We start from the raw sequence: 18,315 nt of genomic DNA, 5'->3' as shown, positions 1-18,315 counted from the left end.
GTGCAGTCCATTAAACCAATTTGATAACTGCAAATATCCCTGGCGTCCGTGTATACTTCCTGGAGGAGAAGTGTATGGTGTTGCATAATTGGGGTTGCCGATTACCCCCACACGGACCGCCCAGCAGACAGCCTTCGTCTTTATCGGGACGGGTTTTTTGATTAAACAAGAAGGAAGGCTGACCTCGTCCATCTACCTTGCCACTTGTGCTGATCTACGTGGATCTTGTCAGTAGGAGGACATTGTTTTTGTCTCCGGAACGCCACGCTTTGAACTGTATGCGTGGTGAGTAAGCACGGCATTGTATACAACTCTTTCTTCTATCTTAAGAGTTCGAGTGGTCTCATCTTACCTCGACATTGGTTTCTCATTGCTACCGAGGCGCTGTTCGCTCACGAACAGCTTCGTGGCTGGAGTTTCTGATTCGTCTTGGTTGTTGGGATTACTGCGTTCATTACGCATTGAGGTGTTGACGAGAAGGGAGCTGACCCGACAATTGGAACTTACTTGGTTTCATTTTGGCAGCGGGGGATATTTGGAGCAAGTACAAATTGGTGATATGGCGGCTGCCTTAGAAGCCAAACGCAAAGTAACGGCAAACAGACTCTTCTTTGCACAAAGCGATGTCAGTGGTGATACGATCAGTCCAGCCACTGCCATTACGGAAGAAATCAAAGTCCAGCAACTTTATGCTCAATTGGAAAAACTTTACAAAAAGGAACTTTCCAAATGGTGGGAAGCAGAGTCTCTACAGAGATATATAGACGTAGCCCGAGTGCCTCGGGGACTACGTATTTTTACCATTCCGACATATGAGGATCCGGACCCAGAAATGTTGGAGGAATGGTCCAACAACTCTGCTGCTTGCTCTCTAACAATGATGCGCATTCTAGTTAAATTTGCACTAAAAGATCGCTGTAAATTACTGGCAGAAATAGAACAGGTGACTGCTCAACTTGAAAAAATGGTGGCGAAAGAAACTTTGGAGACTTTCATTAAATCCCTACTACTACGAATGGATAAGCTAGAGGAGGAGATTACGGCTAAAAAACAGCGGAAGTTTCTAAGAGACTTCAAAGATTACCAGTCAGGCCGGACTCTAACTTTCCACAAAAAGTATGACCACCTATTTGACACTAGTGGAGCAGTATCTATGCCATTGCCGACTACTTCTGCAGCGGTGGATATTATAGAGAGTGATGTGTCAGATGGCAGTTTATCGGACATTCCTCTATCAGTAGCTGCAAGTCTGGCCAGTCAAGACCTACCAAAAAAGTCGAATTTTTTAGCCCAGTTCCAAATGCTAAATCAGGGACGGACAGAGCAATATCAAGACCAAACTGGTCAGAGAGGCAGAGGGCGAGGCGGCAGAGGAAAAACCAGAGGAACAAACAGGCAAAACAGAGGAGGAAGAAAAGATGCAGGAAGCCCGATGGGAATGATGACAAGGGGCAAGAAAGTTCAACCATGACTGTCATCAATCTCTCAAGACGTTCTTTATCTGAAGATGAGAGAGACCTCCTTGGCCTAGGTTTGTCCTTCTGTCCTACCTCTAATTTTAATTATGTTCAAGCACGAATTGATTTGTTTTACTTCTCACGCAAGTTAAAATTGAAAAAATGGTTCGAAACAAAACATAACAAAACTGTGTCAACACCTGTCAGTATGCCCCTGAGCAATCTTAATGTTGACGATATTGAGGTTCTTTATGCAATATCTAATATGGAAGAATATGTTTCTGACCAATGTTCCAATTTAGATGATTTTGCAATTGATATGAATGTCAACCCAGGTAGTCAATTCAAACCCAAATCTGTATTTTTGCCTAATATTGATTGTGATGCCATCGAAGTGTTTGAGAGGGGTGTCCTTAATGACCTCAAGAAAATGAGACACGGCAAAATTCCAACTAATGAGAAAAATCTCAAGTGGTCTCAAATCCAAGCATTACAGGATTTAAAAACTGACAATGCCATCGTTATCCGCCAATCGGATAAAGGTGGCAATGTTGTGATTTTGGACAAAACTTCTTACTTGCAAGAAGGTATGAGACAATTGAGTGACCACACATGTTATGCATTGTCAGACAAAAAGACGATATCAGCTTCCAATGTAAAATACTGGGAACTTTTAGTAGAATGGAGGGAAAAGGGGTTGCTAGAGTGGGAGGAATACAACTACCTTAGATGTCCTCACCCTCGGATACCTGTGCTATACTTACTTCCCAAATTGCACAAGGACCCAGTGAACCCCCCGGGCAGGCCTATAGTGTCGTCAATTGGGTCTCTTTTGGAAAACACTTCCAGGTATATCGATCATTACCTACGTCCTTATGTTGTTGCCTTACCAGCTTATCTTCGCGACACTACCCATTTTTTAACCATCATTGATGGGATACACTGGGAGCCAGATTACACCTTGGTTACCCTGGATGTTGGCAGCCTGTACACCAGCATACAACATCAGTTAGGTCTGCAGGCTGTACAACATTTTCTAAAGACCCGCTCTATTTCCTACTTACGTCACTCAGAAATGATCATGGCCATGATCGAGTATTGTCTGAATAACAATTTTTTTCTGTTTGATGGTGTCGTGTACCGGCAGTCGCAGGGCACAGCGATGGGCACCTGCTTCGCCCCCAGCTATGCCAATCTTGTCATGGGCTGGTGGGAGGAGCAGGTGGCCACACAATTGGATGATTTCTCCAGCTGTGTCCTGTGGCTCCGGTACATAGACGACATCTTTTTAATTTGGAATGGTGATTTAAACTCTGCTACAGCATTTGTGAACACATTGAATGACAATCCTTATAACTTAGTGTTCACCGAACACGTCAGTAGAACTTCTGTAGAATTTCTCGACGTCACAGTGGAGATTAGGGACCAATCCATGCACACACAGCTGTACCGTAAAAAGACGGCTGGTAACAGCATTCTAAGTGCTTCCAGCTCACACCCCCGCAAGCTGGTACACAGTATTCCATATGGGGAATTACTGCGTGCTAAGCGCAATTGTAGTACTGACAGTGGTTATGAGAGCGAGAAAAATATGATGATACAACGCTTCAAAGAGAGGGGGTACAATTCCAACACTATCAATGAAGCGTGTAACAAAGTGGATAAAGTTGCACGCAATGATTTGCTGCATCCTAGGCCACGGACATCAGAAACAGAGAGTCTTCGCTTCATTACTACATACTCAGGACGAGCGCATGAGGTACGCCGTGTTCTTGATAAACACTGGCATGTCCTTTTAACGGACAATAATCTCAAAAAACATCTGACCAGCCATCCACAAATTACATTTAAGAGAAGCAATTCTCTTAGAGATGAGCTAAGTCCTAATGTAATATCGAATTTAACATCTTCAAAGATTACTGGTAGACTAGGATTCCGTTGTTGCAAAAATTGCAAGGCTTGCAAAAACAGCGTGGATTGTACGGAGGTACAATTTTCTAGCATGAATAGCAAGTTCATTATCAAAAAAGCTGTAACTTGCAACACAATGTATTGTGTTTACGCATTAACCTGTCCCTGCAACAAGGCATATATTGGCAGCACTATTCATCGCGCCAAAAAGAGAGTGTTAGAACACATAAGGGCTTTACGCCATAACAACAAACAATATCCTGTTGCCCGACACTTTTTTGAACAACATGCACAGAATGAAGCGTTGTTAAAAATGGTGGTGATTGATGCTGTGACTGACACTGTACGTGGGGGCAATAAATTGCTCCATCTGAGACAATTGGAATCTAGATACATCGTAGATTTCGATACAATGTTCCCTAGAGGATTAAATTCCAGTGAAGAACTTTCGGTACACTTACATAAATAGAATATGGAATTGCGATCATGTATTTACTGTGTTTTTTCCTTTTTGTAATGTACTAAAACTTTTATTTTTCGTTTTCAGAGAATGATATTGAATTATGCTGTGGTACTGCAGAACTTCGATGTATATCTCAAGCATCAATTTACTCTTTCAGTATGCCCACTGGGGCGTGATTGTTTGCATATCCTTTGCGAAATTATTTAATTTAGTGATTGTTTACATTTCATTATAAATCATTTATGAAAGCACGCCCACTAGGGCTGAATATACGTCTTTATGTTATATAACATGACATTGCGTTTTCAATCACGTTATAATTCGGTAGTGGATATGTTTATTTACAAAATTTGAGTATTACTTTTTAAACATGAAGTGTTATTTTGGAAATGCTACTGGGTAACTGATACCCTTTGTTTGATCTTCTGCACTAGGCTAAGATGGCCGCCAAGTTTACCAATTTGCCACTCTACACATTCTCTGGTGCTAAGAGTCTGTTGTTTATTTTGTTTATTTCTGTGCACAGGAACTGTATTTAACTTTATACAAAAAAAACGTCATTGTAACGTGAACAAGGCGAAAGCTGAAACGCGTTGTTTGTGCAGTCCATTAAACCAATTTGATAACTGCAAATATCCCTGGCGTCCGTGTATACTTCCTGGAGGAGAAGTGTATGGTGTTGCATATATATATATATATATATATATATATATATATATATATATATATATATATATATATATATATATGTGTTTCTAATAGAAATCAAAGTTGCCTACCAGTTCTAACATAAATCACAGGTAAATGGACATTCATTCGAAGGTTCTCTTTGCGCCCTATTTCTTTTGGCAAGCTTCAGTAGTTATGTAAACACAATGTTGAACACAATTAGCTAGGTTAACATTTACATGGATGCCTTTGCATTCATTCTAATTGTAGTCATTAACGCATCATACCTTTCGTTTTCTGTCAAATGTCCCCAAAGGAATCTAGAGCTAAAACAAAGGGAGAAGAAACAAAACAAACAAAATCTCCAAATAAAGTCTTTCTTTTCCCTATTGACTTCAATATGCAAAATTGTTCAAAAGTGCCTTATGCATTTTCTTAGCGTTCGTAAATAAAATTCAAAATGTTCGTAGAGTCTTTAGTGCTCTTTCTCTTCTTGTGCTTGAAAAAATAATTCTTTGAGTGCAAGTCTCTTAAAAGAATAGGTAATGAACTCTTACCGCGTTCTTGTTGAAGTCAAGAATTGCATTTAAAACATTATCAAGCTTGGCCTTCAATTGCTTGTTGACTGAATTACTAGTCTTTTCTCTCTTTCTGGATTTCAGGGATCGGGTTGCAGCACCAGAACACAGGGAGCGCTGAACCGGAACACGCGCAGAGGATCTGAGGACTGGGGGCACTGGAACAGGAATCTTCACTGAAGTATGACACTGAAGACAGGTGAGTGCAGAGCTATCTTGGAAAGTGAAGCGCGTGTAGAAGAGCGAGTGTGATTTAAATAGTTTTAGCGCTCCGCTCTGACTCTTAATTACACGCGTGCATCAGGAGGCGGTTTGCACGTGCCACGTTGCTAATCCCATAAACTGCACATTTTGAGGGCATGTTTGGTGCCCAGATCACAGCAAAAGCTTCCCTTTCTATGGCACTCCACCTCTGTTCCCTGGGGAGTAGCCTTCTGCTAACAAAGAATACAAGCTGGTTTAGGCCCTCTTTATTCAGTTGTGAGAGCACCCCTCCCGCACCATGCTCTGAAGCTTCGGTCTCCACGACAAATTCATGAGGCCTGCCCTCTGCAGAGCCCTCAACACTTCCCCAAGGTGCTGCAAATCTTCTTCTGAACACTACAATGTCATCCAGGTATGCAGCAGTGAAATCCTCCAGTCTAGCCAACACCTGGTTGACCAAACTCTGAAAGGCCGCTGGGGCATTCTTCAGCCCAAAGAGCATCACCCGGAACTGGTAATGTCCTTCTGCGGTTGAAAATGCTGACCTCTCCTTGGCCCCATTGATTAAGGCAATCTGACAGTACAGAGATTTTAAATCAAACGTGCTGAGGATCTTGGCAGCTCCAACCCGATCAATAAGCTCATCAGCTCTGGGGATGGGGTGCGCGTCAGTCCTGGTGACGGCATTGAGCCCACGGTAGTCCACACAAAACCACAGTTCTGGAGTGGCACCGGGTGCAGCACTAAGCCTGGGCAAGGCACTACGCTACGCTCGCGTAGTTTGCGAAGTTTGCGCTACTTCGCACTACGCGAATTGCACGTAGCACAGTGCAAACATGCGTAGCTTAGCATTGCATACTACAGCGGTCCTTTTTTGCTTGCTCGCGGTCCTCAACATCAAGTTGGCGACTGCGAGCAAGCAAAATGACATCCCGGCGAGACTTTTTCCTTGTTCGCAATCAGCAACATCAAGTTGCCGATCGCGAGCTTGGAAAATAAACATCCCAGCGAGATTCTCAACGCGAGGAGGTCAGGTTTCTCATTGCGAGTAGTCGCGTATGCTCACGACCGCTCGCGATGAGAAACTACCAGTCCGCGTTGAGAAATCTGCAGCTCAAGTAAAAATCTACTTGAGCAGCATAAAACTACAGCTCGCACTGTGCAAGATACCGTTTTCAATGATTGCACAGTGCCGGATGCTTGTCCGCACTGTGCAATCATTGAAAACGGCATCTTGCACAGTGCAAACAGGGTACTACGCAGTTCACGAAGTGCTACGCGTAGCTCGCGCCGTGCGAAGTGCACTTTGCGTAGCTTTGCGTAGTGCTACTTCGCGAACTACGCCCAGGGTTATGCAGCACCCTTTAGGACCAAGACCACTGGGCTTGCCCAAGGACTGTTGGAGGGCTTGATCACCCCTAACACCAACATTTTAGAGACCTCCTCTTTGATGCTGGCCCTGACCCGGTCAGGCAACCTGTAAATATTGTGTTTTACAGGAGGGATGTCACCAGTGTCCATGTCATGGGTACACCAGTGAGTAACACCTGGGGTCAGAGAAAACAGTGGGGCAAACTCTCTCAAAAATTGCTGCTCTGGGGTCAGTGTAGGGAAGAGGATCACACCTTCCACTAATCCATCGTGCTCCCATCATCTGTTGCCAAGATCATGCTCACTTCGGACCTCTCGAAGTGGGGCTTGAGGCGGTTCACGTGGAGGACCCTCAAATTGTTCAATGAATTCTGCAAATTCACCAGGTAGGTGACATCACTTTTGCGCACCGCTGCCTCAAAAGGCCCAGTCCACTTGTCCTGCAAGGCACAAGGTTCCACTGGGGCCATGACCCACACTTTTTGCCCAGGTTGAATTTCGACCAGAGTGTATTCTGTTCATACCACTTCTTCAATTCTTCCTGGGTTGCTTCCAGGTTTACCTAAGCGAGTTTCCTGAAGCGGGCTGTTTGGTTTCTGAAGGCCAGCATGTAACTAAACACATCCTGGGGAGTTTTCCAGTGAGCTGCCTCCCAGCCTTCCTTTATCAAACTTAGAGGTCCTCTCACAGGTTCTCGATACAGAAGCTCAAAGGGACAGAACCCAAGAGACATCTGAGGCACCTCCCTGTAGGCAAAGAGAAGGCATGGCAAGAGGACGTCCCACTTAAGACTCATGGGCTCTGTTAGTCCCTTAATCATACCCTTCAAGGTCTGGTTGAATCTCTCCACCAGACTGTTACCTTGTGGGTGGTAAGGTGTGGTGAACTTGTAGGTTACACCACACTCCTTCCACAGGGATGTCATATACTTAGATATGAAATTGGCACCACAGTCAGAAACCACCTCTCTGGGGAAACCCATGCGGGAAAAGATCCCCATTAACGTCTGGCACACCACTGGCACCGTCCTTCTGAGAGGGATTGCCTCCGGGTACCGGTGGCATGGTCCCCCAAAACCAGGATGTACCTGTTGCCCATTGCTGTCTTGGGATCCAGTGGCTCCACAATGTCCATCCATAGCCTTTTAAGAGGGGTTCCAACAACTAGAAAAGGTTGGAGAGGAGTGTTGACTTTCCTCCCACACTTACCATTTCCCTGGCAATTTGGCATGACCTGCAATGTCCATCTGACTGCCTTCTCATTTGGGGCCAGAAGATGTGGGTGACAAGCCTATCAAAGGTTTTGTCCCGCCCCAAATGTCCTGCCAAAGGCATTGAAGAACCAGAACCTTTTGGGCCTGGCGGCGCAGGGTACGCCCTAGTCTCCGGAGTTCTCCTGCTCAGCTACACAGAGACACGGGACACTCTGTCGGCATTAAAAGATCAGATGTATTAGCTGCAGCTAGTACAGTTATCCCAGAAGTACACAAGGTAGGTTCTCAGGAGACTGCCAATTCACTCTGTGGCGCACAGGTTTATATACTATATAGGTAACATGTACATTAACCAAAACACACTCCCAGAACATACAAGAAAGAGCCAATAAGGAAAGTTGGAAAACAGGATAGAACCAATAGGAGAGATTGGAAAACAAAGTGTCAGATGACTCGAAGAGACCTCTCCTCCAACTATGTTTGTCACCCCTCCCTCAAGCTAATTCATTAACAGATTCATAACTAACTTGCAGGTGACGAGATACGTTTGTGTGTGTTGGAGGACAGATGTGAAACGAGAGAATGCTAGCAGAAGACAGTGAAGGCCAGATGATAAGATAAAGTCAGGAAAGAATAGTGTGAACCAACAGATAGTTGAGACGGGGATTAGAAAAGCCAGACAGGGATTAGTGTACTCGGCTAGTCCTAACATCAGCTTTGCAAACAGAGGCAGAAAGCGTATTTCGACACCATGCTGCAGAAAAAGCAGAATAGACTTTGTTCGCCGTGCTGCCTGAGTGATGGCAACACAAAATGGCGGTGGAGCATACAATGGCGGGTCGATTCGATCGCGATCAGGAATCGAAGTTCCTCAGATCCTCCTTTTGCCAGAACTCAGGCAAGATAGACTCATGCTAATCTGAGTCAATATCGATAGCCATGAGGTCATCGAGCTGTTGCTGTAACATCATCCTTATATTTTCAGCGTCATTAGGTATGAAAATACAGCAACTTGACCCGATCAGTTTGCACAATCCACCACGATCTGCAAGAACAAAATCTAAGGCAACTCGATTTTGTAATGTCATAAGACGGTCCGCCTGTAGTTCTGCCGTGATGTTACTTAAGGCTCCTACAGTGATGTCTATTGTAGTCTCTACGACACGGACCAATTTCTTTATATTTCTGCTGTTGGCCATTGGACCCCAAAAAGGAAGAAATCCTTTAAGGAAATCTCCTCCCTCTTGTCCTGCTGTGTCCTTCGAATCAATAATCCCTCTGCCGTATCTGTTTCGATGATGGTTTGCGGAAGCGGTGTAAGTAGGGGGAATAAGGAAGGCTATATAACAAGTACCAGAGAAACCCATTGGTAACCACGTATAAGCCCTATTATAGCAAATTAAATAGGTGCCTTAAGACGGCACTAGAGGAGGCGAGTTCTGAGAGGAATAAACGTACATATGGGAGCAGTTATTCCTTTGTATGGTGTCAGAAGAGCGATCGTTTATCTGTAAGCAGAAATTGCCCTGATGTGGTATAGTCCAAATCGGTGAAGACTTTCCTTTCTTAACTTTATCACTAAGGCTAGACATATATTGGGTGACGTTCCAGTTAGTGTACGCCTTTCTTTCGTCAATGAAGATTTTACTGTTTTCCATGATTTTAGCCATAGCTACCATTCCCTTAATCAAAGAACTATGACTAAAATCCGGATCGCTAACATGTGAACTAACAGATCGTCTGAATTTGCTTTGATAAGCATTGGAGAAGATGACAAAATAAGCCCAAGCAGAACCCTCATAAGAAAACGGGAGAACTAAATATGGCATTCCTTTCTCCGTGGTATGTGGCATGAGTCCACACACCCAACAGTCAGTTGTATTGACCACTAACTGGTGCTGATGTAATAGCTGGACAAAGGAATTGTTATAATATTCAGTTCTTCTAATGAGTTCATGTTGAGGAAGGGTATGAAAGAGATGTGGAGAGACAGTAGAAGAGGACGAAGAGGAAGAAGGAGAGACAACTTTTTGCTGCAGAGCATGAATAACCCAACCTATAAACGCCAAAGCAATACACAATGATATAATAATACATAAAGTTATACTGAAACGACTGTACATTATTTTACAGAATCCTTTCTACATTTCATCTTTTCTCTCTCTTTTGTCTAGTGTAGTTTCCATCTTGCTAATGGATGCTCACGGCAATCTTCCTCGATCACTCAACCACGATTGTCTGACGTCCTATGACACTGCAAGTCCTGCAGGCCTATTGCCACTACTCAGGTCGCGATTCAGACTCCTACCGTGACCCTGCAACCGGGACAGAATACTACACAAGAGAGAAAAATCTTAAGTGTTCTTTGGTCTAGGTCTCAAATCGTATTGTTCCTTCCCAGGAATGTTCTGATCCTGAAACAATGTTCGTGGATTAGTCGTATCTAAGCGACGATGTGATGGTATTGCTTCCTGCAGAATGTCGTCGTCCTCTTTCTCAGACAGTGTCCCCTTTAGGTGTGCATCACTAAAGGGTACGAATCGTGGAACCTTCTCACTTTCAAAGTCACCAAGACCCCTGCGTACCCATTGATCGTAGGGTAAAGGCAAAGGCACTTTTTTACAATGCACACCGTGAATCCAATTTTTCTTTCCTTTGACTTTAACTGCTGTTCTCGCAGTGAGCAGAACCATCCGGGGCTCTCTCCATCTGGGTTCCAAATTTCTCGTCCTCTGGAAATTTTTGGTACATACCCAGTCACCTGGTCGGATGGAATGACCTGGGTCTGTGGATGCCTCCGGCAGAGCACTTTGAACCTGTTGATGGAGAACACGCAATTTAGTCATAAGATCATGCAAGTAGTCAATCAACATTGGATATGGCAAGTCTGAGTATTTCTTAGGGCGAGGGACTCCCCATACATTAGCCGGGCGTCCAAAAACCACTTCGTAAGGGCTAAGTCCCAAACGTGAGTGTACTGCAGTTCTGGTGGACAGCAGAGCTAGTGGCAAAGCATCGGGCCAATTGAGTCCTGTGCTTGCTTGAACCTTTGCTAGTTTTAATTTTAAGGTTCCGTTGTAACATTCTACTAAACCCGCTGACTGTGGATGATTTGCCGCATGAAACTTTTGCTTGATACCAAGCCCCGCACAAACTTTTTGCATGACTTGGCCAACAAATTTGCTTCCATTGTCACTCCAGACAATGTGCGGCAAACCAAACCTGGGGAAAACTTCTTTTAGTAGGATTTTAGCTGTGGATAAGGCTGTGTTATCTTTAGGGGGTATGCTTCTATCCATCTTGAAAAGGCGCATATTACCACCAGAACGTATTTAAGGTTGTTGCATCGTTCCATATGAATATAATCGATTTGCAACACCTCAAATGGATATGTTGGGGGAGCAAAATGACCTGCTGGAGTTGGGGTTCCCTTTCCCGGGTTGTACATTAAACAAATAATACAATGTTTCACTACATTGTCCGCGCATTTTGGGATTTGTTCATTTCTCCACACTGGAGCCAGAAGTTTGCATATACCTCTTGCACTTAAGTGGGCTGGACCATGTGCCATAGTAACTACTGGGAGTACATAGGCATCTGGTAACAGCCAACGTTGATGTTCAGATAGTTCTACCCAACAACCCATCTCATCTAACATTCCTGTACTCTCTTTCCACTTGCTTAACTCCCTCTCTGAAGCCTCTTTCTGGATCGCTTTTACACTTTCCACTGTATCCTCATACATTCCTCTCTCACTGACCCAATTCGCAGGACCAGCCACATACATTCGACTTGTAACATCTCTCGCTGTCTTTTTCGCTATTCCATCTGCAAATGCATTTCTTCGACCATCATCATCTGTAATCTTTTTGTGTGCACTACACTTCACGATTGCTATTTGGGTGGGTAAGGCAAGTGATTCGAGAAGATCAGTCACTAACTGACCATGTTGTATTTTGGTGCCATGTGAAGTGAGAAAACCGCTTTCCTTCCAGAGACGCCCAAAATTGAACGCTACACCAAAAGCACATTGGCTGTCGGTGTACACGTTCACTCTCTTCCCCTTTGACAATGCACAAGCTCTTGTTAATGCTATCAATTCTGCTGCTTGCACTGAATTGTGTCTAATGCGTGCAGTTTCCACAACTGTATTTAAAGTAGTTACAGCATAGGCTGAAACTGTATCTCCATTAGGCATTTTAAAACAAGAACCGTCTACCCATAGAGTTCTATCCGGATTCTCTAGTGGTGTGTCATTCAAGTCAATTCTTCCTTTTGTCTCTTCCTCAGTACGTAAAAAACAATCATGTTGCTCCTCAACACTTTCCTCATCTGGAGGGGGCAACAGAGTAGCAGGATTTAGGGTATTACATCGTTTAATGTGTACATGACTAGCCAAAAGCGTCAGCTCGTATCCAGTTAGACGAGCACTCGTAAGATGCTGCGTTTTTGTTCTGTTTAATAAGGTATTCACTGCATGTGGTACCATGACAATGAGAGTGTTATCCAACACCACTCCAGCAGACTGTCGAATAGAAATTGCTGTCGCTTTGAGACAACTGGGCAATGCTTTAGCTACAGGATCTAACGTAGCCGAAAAATAGGCACATGGCCGCTGTTTGTCTCCAAATTGCTGTGTTAAAACTGACAATGCATAACCTTCTCTCTCATGAACATAGAGCGTAAAAGGCTTAGTGTAATCAGGGGTGCCTAGTACAGGAGCAGAACACAGAGCGGTACGTAAGTCAGAAAAACTCTTTTGGCACTCATCGGTCCAAGGAAGGGGCTGAGGCGTGTCTTTTAAAGTGAGTGCCAACAAAGGTTTGGCCAACAGAGAGAAGTTAGGGATCCACTGTCTACAGTAAGAAGTAATACCCAGAAAGGCACATACCTCCCTTTGTGTGGATGGCACAAACATTTGCGTAATCACCTGAATTCGCTCTGGTGTTAGTCGTCGTCCCTCCTTTGATAGGAGATGACCCAAGTAGGTAAACTCGCAACATGCATATTGTAATTTGGAAGTTGAAACCTTATGATTCAGATTAAACAAATGGCGTAATAATGCAACAGTGACATCTTTGCAGATATCTTCTGAATCAGCGGCGACTAACAAGTCGTCCATGTACTGTATAAGAGCAGCACCAGACGGCAAATGAAAAGTATCAAGATGAAATTTTAAAGCTTGGCTGTAAATGGAGGGACTTTCACAATAGCCCTGAGGTGCACGCTTAAACCGGAAGCTTCGGCCTCCAAGAGAGAAGCCAAAAATGTCCCTACTCTCTTCTGCAATGGGAATACTAAAGAAGGCATTCTTTAGATTGATAACAGAGAACTTAGTCGCTGTGGAAGGTATCATTGTCAACAGAGCAGTGATATCTGGAACAACAGGCAATTGCGGTACAACAATTTTGTTGACCTCCCGCAAATCGATTACGAAACGATATACAGGAGGCTGAGAAGGATCAGTGCGTTTAAGAACAGGAAGAATAGGACTATTGCATGTGTTACCTCTTGTTTCTTCAACCACACCCTTCTGAATTAAGTCCTGAATGATTTCCAAAAGCGCTTTCTCACCTTCAGCAGAAATTCTATACTGCAGGATGCGCGGTAATTCAACATTGGGCTTGAGAGTGACAACATAAGGTGGAATCTCAAGACAGCCCACATCATTCGGACCCGTGGCCCAAAGCGTTACCGGAAGGGAAAGCAATTCAGGTGCGAACTGATCTTTGGACAAATACATTGGAGAGATCAATTTCTGTCCTAAAGTAAGATGTACACCAGAAGGAGAACAATATATTGTAGCATGCATTCTTTTCAATAGGTCTAGACCCAACAGATTTTCACCACAACCATTCGTCAACAGAAGTGGAGCTTCCAAATCATAAGGACCAACTGAAATAGGCAAAGGGCAAGAAACTGGATTACGAACAGGGGCGCCAGAAACTCCTACAGAAACATTTGTTAAGCCAGACAAAGATACCCCAGGGAGTTTAGAATGAATGATAGAACTTCTCATTGCCCCAGTATCTAGAAGAAATGGCTCTGAAACACCCATTGTAGTGACGTTAACATAAGGTCCATTTTGATCTACTGGGATCGACACAACTCCCTTACTTTGTCCATGGCTGTCCTAGTTAGCATAAAGACTTTCATTCTCGCCTTCAATATAATGGTCTTCATTGTAATACTGTGCAGACCTAACATTTTGCTGATCAAAGTAGTTCACGGAATTGGGAGAAGGAAGAGCACGCTGTTCTTGAGTCAACACACCCCAAACTCTACCTCTGTTTGCTGACTGAAGGCAAGCACGACCTCGTGGAGCAGATAATGCTCCGTTGCGTTGCAATAGAATCGGACAACTATTCTTAAAATGACCTTCCTCTCTACAATAGGCACATTGATTAGGTCCTAACAAAGGTCGCGGAATGTATGGCTCAGGTTTTTGATACAACCTCTGAAACTGCGGAGGCTGTTGAAATTGAGGCTGAACATAACGTGGAGGATAGACTTGTTGCAAGAGAACCTTTGTTTTTAATTCTTTCGTCTTTTTCTCTTGCTTTTCTCTTTCTTCTTTGTCCCTATTTTCATAATATTGTGCAGTAGCCAATATCTTGGCAGAAGAAGAAACAGCCCATGAACTTTCTGAATCTTTTAATTTGTGTGACAGCTCGGGAAGCAAATTAAATACGAATTTGTCCACAAATAGTCGCTGTCCACCTTCTGTAGCCATGTCTTGACCACTGTGATCAATAAAGGTCTCCTCGAAACGAGTAAAGAAATCAGAGACACTTTCATCTTTCTTTTGTTTGCATGCTGCTAGTTTATCCCAATTTACTCTCAACGCAGGCATCATAGTTTTCATTAATGTAATGATTCTACCAGGGTGTTCCGAGATCAAAGCGTCAGGCTTTGCACCACCCACTTGATCCCTATCTGTGGTAGTTATAACATCCCAAGTAGCACCTAATTCCTGCGTGTGATCCTCTCTATGAATCTTAGCCCATATTGTCTGTGGGACTACATTTCCCATCAACATGTCGATATCTGCTAGGTTCATAATGCAAGCATCAACTGTCTGTGATAATTCTTTATAATAACCTGCAGGGTTTTTACGGGGATCCGGTAGAGTCTGCTTAAGGACCAAAACTTCAGATCTCTTCCAAGGGACATGTACCCATATACGTTGGAAATAAGCAGGAATAGCTGGATTACCACCTACTCCCGCAACCTCTTCCTTCCATACTGGAGGAACCTCTCTCATAGGATAATTTTTCAACATCAGTCTAACCGACGGATCGGAATCAAGGAAAGCCTGAGAGGACAATAAGGATCTATGAGAAATAAGTGTCCTTACAGCATTCTCAACCTTAGAACCCACAACAAGTCCTTTATCAAAATCAGTCTGAACGTCTAGCAGATCTTGTGGGATCGGACTCGAACTCACATTTTCCCATTCTTTAATAAGTGTATCGCACATTACATTAAAAACATATCTTTGCGTAGGCGCGTTCCATTGCGAGAAAGTAGGCATAATATCAAGCACACTGTATTGAGGACCCTTTTTAATCCATTTTCGTGCAAGAGAGTCCAACTTTTCTCGTTCTTCAAAATCTGGGAACTGACTACGAGACTGTCTTCGAGCGAAAGCCGGAGACATATTTAAAGCTTCAAAGAAAGGAGATAGAATACCAGTGACTGTGTCTGTAAGACGCTTACGCACAGACGGAGAATTAGACATAAGAATTGGAGACAAAGTATTAGGAGGACTGACAAGAGAAGAACCGATAATTGCAGGAGGAGCAGAAGGCAAAGGAGATCTAAGATCAGGTGATGAGGCCAAAGAAGTCAAAGTTAATGGTAAAACCGGCAAGGACGGTAATACTGGAGGAGGCAAATGCGGAAGAGCCGGGTACAGCCGCAAGAACAGGCGGAGGTACCGCTGGCGGCTGAACAGGTTGTAACGGCTGAGGTGCATTGGCGCTTTGTGCATAGGGCGGAGGCAACCTTAATAAGTGGGACATTAGGGGATCTTCTTCTATATCTTTCTTATTATCAGAAGGAGAAACAGGCAACACCGGATAGCATTTATCTATCGCCATACGATGCTGTCTTTCTGCGATTTCAGTCGCATTATCAATTTCATCGTCTTTAAACTGTTGGGCAGCCTGTATAATTGTCATACCCTGTGCTTTCCTATCTCGTTTTGCTTGTTTAATTTCTTTCTGTTTGGCTTCCTTACGCCAAAGGCGGAAAGAGTCAAACATTGCCGGCCGGGCTTTTCTTTTGAATAAAACTGCTTCCAAATTATCTAGCACATCAGGATCAAAACTACCATTTTCTGGCCATTTTAGAACACCATCTTTCTTCATGTATCGGGTCCATGTCTCGTTAAAGGCAATGGGGCCAATACCATGTTTTGAATAGAGCTCATATGTGGGAGTTCCAACCGAAGGAATCGGACAAGAGTCCTCAAGTCGGGAATCCCTATTACAACCAAAGCAACAAATTCTTCCAAACTTAGTCAGACCAGGCATCTCGTGATATCACCGGACTGTTCACAAACTTCAAGGGGGTATAACTCAGTTTACGCAGCACAAATGCACTTACCCTCGGTTTTGACTATTGCAATAGTCAAATCTAAGGACCGGAGGAAAACAAAGAACCAAGATTGTGGGCGCGACCCACAAAAATACTTAACTAAGAATGTCTTCTCCAGCCAACAGAGGCCCGTCTATCGTCTCACCTTACCATACATCATCAAAGGAAGGGCCAAAGCAGGGCGGCAGTCAGGGCAGCGGTCGTCAGCAGCCGTAAGGAAGGAGTAACCGCACTGCAAAAGACCTTCGGACCACTTTCGACATACCGGGGTCGCTTAATGTGGCTTGCGAACCCTCCGGAATTTTCTTGCGGGGTTCCTCACAACCTTCGGGCAGAACCGGTACCACTGAAGCCGTCCCACGTTGGGCGCCAGTTGAAGAACCAGAACCTTTTGGGCCTGGCGGCGCAGGGTACGCCCTAGTCTCCGGAGTTCTCCTGCTCATCTACACAGAGACACGGGACACTCTGTCGGCGTTAGAAGATCAGATTTATTAGCTGCAGCTAGTACAGTTAACCCAGAAGTACACAAGGTAGGTTCTCAGGAGACTGCCACTTCACTCTGTGGGGCACAAGTTTATATACTATATAGGTAACATGTACATTAACCAAAACACACTCCCAGAACATACAAGAAAGAGCCAATAAGGAAAGTTGGAAAACAGGATAGAACCAATAGGAGAGATTGGAAAACAAAGTGTCAGATGACTCGAAGAGACCTCTCCTCCAACTATGTTTGTCACCCCTCCCTCAAGCTAATTCATTAACAGATTCATAACTAACTTGCAGGTGGCGAGATACATTTGTGTGTGTTGGAGGACAGTTGTGAAACGAGAGAATGCTAGCAGAAGACAGTGAAGGCCAGACGATAAGATAAAGTCAGGAAAGAATAGTGTGAACCAACAGATAGTTGAGACGGGGATTAGAAAAGCCAGACAGGGATTAGTGTACTCGGCTAGTCCTAACATCAGTTTTGCAAACAGAGGCAGAAAGCGTATTTCGACACCAGGCTGCAGAAAAAGCAGAATAGACTTTGTTCGCCATGCTGCCTGAGTGATGGCAACACAAAATGGCGGTGGAGCACAAAATGGCGGTTCGATTCGATTGCGATCAGGAATCGAAGTTCCTCAGCATGTTGTATGCCAGACCCAGTAAGAAGGTCCTGAAGCGCTGGGGTACCACCAGCACATGGGCTAACCCAGGCTCAGCGACCTTAGGCTCACTGTACAGGAGACCATTCTCCCAGTAGATCCAATGTGATCCGGACTGATCACCATCTGCCTGGTCTGCAGCCTGCTGCGAAAGACCCTCTAGAGAAGGGCACTCTTTCTGCTCCCTGCAGAAATCCTCCTGGTGGGACTGCCTTCTTGCTACCAATGAGTCAGCTCAGAGATATCCCTCAGTTCAGCTACCTGTTTCCCTGTAGGCACCGGGGCGTCCCCCTCAAGGTCAGTCTCTTCCTGGTGCTGCATAGAGGGAGATCATACATTATAGTGTGATGCACTGAGATTGAATGGTTGGTGTACCGCCCGCTTTGATTTGTTGATGACAACACTGTGTGCTACAGTGTGATAGGTCTGTTGTTGTGTGAGTTCCTCATTGAGATTGATTAACAAGTCTTTAAGAATTAAAACGGTGGCACGGTTGGAGCAGGAGATTTGACGTTTATGGAATCGAATCAAAATATTAAATGTTGAATTGCACTACTGAATCATTTGTTGTTGATCTTTACAAAAAATATGAAATGTCTTAAGGGATTTAAGAATTTTGGAAGAATTAATGTTTCCATTCTGATACAGGAAGGTGATGAGGTGCCTTCCGAGGGTACACCTGCACAACACATGACAACCA

Source organism: Triturus cristatus, chromosome 5_2 (genome assembly GCF_964204655.1).
Source record: "Triturus cristatus chromosome 5_2, aTriCri1.1, whole genome shotgun sequence".
NCBI classification, from domain to species: Eukaryota; Metazoa; Chordata; class Amphibia; order Caudata; family Salamandridae; genus Triturus; species Triturus cristatus.
The sequence above is the reverse complement of the archived record's forward strand: the minus strand, read 5'-3'. Positions refer to the sequence as shown.